Source organism: Vicia villosa, unplaced genomic scaffold (genome assembly GCF_029867415.1).
Source record: "Vicia villosa cultivar HV-30 ecotype Madison, WI unplaced genomic scaffold, Vvil1.0 ctg.002171F_1_1, whole genome shotgun sequence".
NCBI classification, from domain to species: Eukaryota; Viridiplantae; Streptophyta; class Magnoliopsida; order Fabales; family Fabaceae; genus Vicia; species Vicia villosa.
The window spans coordinates 336,774-341,549 of record NW_026705859.1 but is presented as its reverse complement, the minus strand read 5'-3'; the positions used below and the strand labels follow the sequence as shown (position 1 = coordinate 341,549).

Below are 4,776 nucleotides of genomic sequence, written 5' to 3'. Positions count from 1 at the left end.
ATATTAATCCATAAACCAATGAATTTAGAGACTGTTTGGCCCAACTTTTTATCAACTTTTCTTCTCCTTATAAGGAGATGGAGGGCCAAACACATTTTTTATGAAGCTCTTATGAAAAAAAGTACTTTTTTTAAAGACAAAAAATTGAATAAAAGGAGCTTGTAAAAAAGGAGTTGAAACCAACTTTTTTGGAGCTTAAAACATGTGGTCGCGGTTCGAATCCCATTGAAAACACTTTTCTTTAAAAAAATGTCACGTTTTACCAATTTTTTCTATGGTTCATAACATAGAGTTATATTTTATTTATTCTTTTTCTTCTTCTTCTGTTTACATTATCATTTTTGTATATTATATCTTTTTTTATTGTATAATGATTTTCAATAATAATATTATTAATTTCTTATACTATACACTAAATTATATATGTTAATACAACAATTAATCAATACGCAGTATATATATATATATATATATATATATATATATATATGATCAAATGACACTAAAATATAATAAAATTCACCGTTGGATTGAAATTTAGCATCATCTATATCATGTCTATAAAATTTAACATCAATCGGAAATTATTTGATATGTTAAAGAGAATGATCAATATTAACGGTTTTGTTGAAGTTTTGTAAGATGTTAGTTTTTATACATCTCGTACACATATCAAACGATCTCCGATTGATGTTAAATTCTATACGCATGATCTATATCATAATAATTTTCAATCTAATGGTGAATTTTGTTATAAAGATATGTAGTAAAGAGTTATCAGAGGTGTCAAATTACTAAATTTGATACATTGGTGTCATTTGATCATGTCATATATATATATATATATATATATATATATATATATATATATATATATTACGAAACAACTTTTAAATTAAAAATAATTTTAAAGTTTAAAAAATAATCATAACCAAACAACTTTAACTTTATTTTAAAAGCTCTTATTTTTAACTTTAACTTTAAAGTAACTTTTAAGACTTAAAGAAGTTGGGCCAAACGAGCTCTTAGAGCAACTCAACTTGTAAGTAACTGCAAACAATAACCAATTTAAAATAACAAAATTGTATTTTAAGATGAAAAGCATACCAACCACCTAAATCAACATGTAGCCAACTCAAGAGATGTCACAGATGATAAAACAATACCAAAACTAAAACCAAGCTTTATGATAAATCCTGGAACATCACTGCAGATTTCTAAGCACCACTTCATCAATGTTGATCTTGCATTTGTTGCTTGTATCCATAAGCTTGAATCCCTCTTTTAGTCCCACTGCCTCTTCTGCTGACAAATGATCGACAATAACCTTCTCACACAAGAAAAATTAGTTGTATAGACAGCATGAATAACTCGTGAAAATGGGCAAAAGGATTAATACTTCATGGATGTTTCCTCGATAAACATTCAAACATTGTTAAGTTAGGGACTTCCAACAATCTAATTAAATCTTTCACCTACAGAAAATGGCAAACTTTAAGCTAATTGTAAAACCACAAAACCCAACCATTCAATAAAAATCAAGCATAATCACCATCCAGAATCCTTACCTGGTTTAAAGAACACCGACAAACCAAAATCGATGGCTTTCAAAGTCGTTGCTTCCTTATTCGCAAACAAAAAATTCTCAGGCTTTAGATCTCTATGCATCACACCATGTTTATGGCACATTTGAAACAAACAACAAAATCATAAATGCAAATGAAAAGTAAATAATCAAAGCGTGGAACCTTCGACCATCACTGTGAAATCGAACTCAGAGCTCACAGAAAATCAAATGTGTGGTATAAACCTCATCCTTGTGCCTTTGAGTCTTCCCTATTTTCTTCCTATGCGTTTTTTTCAAAGGATATGCTTGTTGTAGATGAAAAATAGAAAGGATATTGTTGAATGTTGTATTTGCTGTGATGCTTGATAGTTTTTTCAAATATGTTGATGTCGCTTAAAAACAACACTACTGCAAAAAAAAACAAAAACTCCATTTTCATTCACAGATCCAATATGAAAGCAAAAAGAGGCTAAATAAATCTGTCAATATTTATATAACACAAACTATATTAATCATGCTTACTCAATCTGAAACACATTCACATTCTCTTATATTGACAGAAACTCATGATTTTTTCCTTCATAAATCTGAAATGAAGTGGTTAAAATAAAGAAAAATATTTAGAAATTTTCAGGATTCAAAAAAAGGAAAAGGAAAACAATTCAATCACTTTTTGAACTTACTTTCTGTCTATTGCCCAATCTAAGTTCAAATCAGAGCATAATTCAATCAATATTCTCTAAATTTAACAAACCCAGAATAATCAAAAGAAAACAAAATGTAAATCAAAAATAAAAAGCAACGAACATCTTCGGTGACGACAAGTAGGTGAAACGGATCTTGCAGTGATTGATGTGTGATGCGTTGATGCTTTGATGCTTTGTGATGTGATGCTATGGAGAATCAGAGATGTCGTCGGTGGCAACACAATGGTCTTGTCATTGTTTGGCAATAGCACGGTGGTGGCAGACGCATTTGACGGTGAATTGAGATGGAGGAACACAAAAATTCGTACTCTTTGAAAAGTAGAAGCGCAGAAGAATTGGAATGGAGAAAACATATACTGAAGAGTGGAATTTCATTTGGGTGAATTCCATTTGGGTGAGTAGATATAAAAATTAAGAGAAAGTTTTAGAAATCTGAAAGGTCTGCAGTTATTGTAACATTTGACAGTGGAGGAGTTTATGTTTTCAAAGAACGTAGCCACCCATATAATCTATCAATCCAAAAGCAACCTAATTTTCTGCATTCCAAACGTTATAATTGGTCATTTATTAGGATTTTTTCAATGTAAATTTGGTTCAAAATAATAAAAATAAAATAAAATATTGTTGAGTTATAAATGCCTAATAAATGCCAACTAAATAATGCAAAATATAAAATAATTATAAAATGCCAATTATAATATCTATTATAATATACAAATAATATTACTATTATAATAAGAAAACCAAAAAAATAAAAATGAATTATACCAATTAAAATGTGACACATCATACAACATTAATTGCCAAATGAATATTGTTGAGTTATTCAACAAAATGACCAATTTATCCATGAAATATGAACGATTTTAGTTATTTAGTCAGAGGGCTTGAATTGTAATTGTCAGATACTTTACTTTTTATATATTATAATAGATAATATATATATATATATATATATATATATATATATATATATATATATATATATATATATATATATATATATATATATAATTCATTAGAATCTAAAACCCTTTTTTACATTAAATCATACTTTTAAATGAATGAAACAAGTTAAAATCCAATTTTTATGCAAATATTTTTACAAAATATAAATCATAATAATAACATTTTTTAAAAACATAAAAATAAAATAAAAAAGGAGAAAAATTGAAAATTAGTTGCATATCTAATTTTTTGAGAAAAATAACATGTTAATTTTGTCCAAACTTGATTCAACTAATAATACCGATTTTGTTAGAATGTATATTTTCATCAAATATCAATGTAAAACATTGCATTTTGTGTGTGTGAATTTTTAACGTGTTTGTCATTTTGCTAAAAAAAAAATATAGTGTTTTTTCAATATACCTATTTTGTGTATAATTATATAAATATTTTTTCCAAATATATGTACATATATGTCAAAATTGGTTCGGCCCATCGGACCGGTCCATAAGTCCAACAATTAAGCGCGGATTGGGCCGTAAAATACTTTATAAAAATACGATCCACTAAAAAAAGATTATGGTAAATTTTGGGGAAAAAATATTGAGATAAGAAATTGTTCTGGGCTGGGCCGAGATTCGGCCCACCTAGTTTCAGCCCATTAGGCTTAAAGGCCCAAACCAACCTAAGCTACTGGCAGACGATGCTTCATGTTCGTCTCGGCTTTGCCCGGCACCGCTCTCCGTCTTCTAGCTGGTGCTCGGCACAGTGCTCTCCACGAGCAGGTGGATGCTCGGCACACAGCTTTCTACGAGCACTTGTCTGCCGAGGACCCTGCTCCGCGCAGTGGTCCTTCACACTCAATCCTCCGAATACTACGGAGTCCACGTGGCCCTTATAAGACCGCGTCTCCCTGGGATTCCGGAGCGGTTAACCAGGACAGAGGGCATCACGCACCTCCGATATTTCCGCCTAGGAAACCTGGCAGTCTCCTAGTTGGGCCTGGAAATCCAGTCCACTAGCGTGATCATGGCCCAGCGCTGGGGGCTATAAATACCCTCTCTCAGTAGAGGGTCAGGTATTCAATTCTTACTCTCTTAGCTAGTACTTGCGCTCCTTTGCTCGTCAACTTACTTTGGCATTGGAGTACCTTGCAGGTACACCCCCCCTTCCTCCTTCCTAGAAGATCCAGTCCGAGCAGCCTACGACGATTCTTCTGATCAGGTACGATCAGATATAATTGCATAAATGTGTTTTCAAGTGATAAAGAAAAATTAAAGAGGATCAAGATATATTTTCAAGAAGATGTGATCAAGGAAATCGTTGTGAGATGAAAAGAAAATTTGATAAGTATTGGTGATAATATTATTTAGAGTTAAAAGGTAGTGCACTGACAGTGTAAAATAATTTTACACTGTCGTCCAATAGAAAATTATAAATGTTCCATGTCATTAAGTTTTTTTTAAATAAAAAAATGGTTTCATTGGATACATGGGTGGTGATTGGTTGACAGTGTAAAAATATTTTACACTGTCAGTGCATCACCCCTTTTCT

At 31.0% G+C, this 4,776-nt stretch overlaps 1 long non-coding RNA gene across 2 annotated transcripts; it reads right to left on the bottom strand.

Moving 5' to 3' along the window:
* Window positions 1–1,017: 1,017 nt before the first annotated feature.
* LOC131638100 (uncharacterized) lies at window positions 1,018–2,786 on the bottom strand. Of its 2 annotated transcripts, XR_009294590.1 has the most exons (4): window positions 2,375–2,786; window positions 2,090–2,154; window positions 1,569–1,975; window positions 1,018–1,475 (listed from the first exon to the last, which is right to left on the bottom strand). It is a non-coding gene; the product is annotated as an uncharacterized LOC131638100 (long non-coding RNA). The 2 variants fall into 2 exon arrangements; XR_009294589.1 differs by having other exon boundaries at window positions 1,018–1,975.
* Between the last annotated feature and the right edge of the window lie 1,990 nt (window positions 2,787–4,776).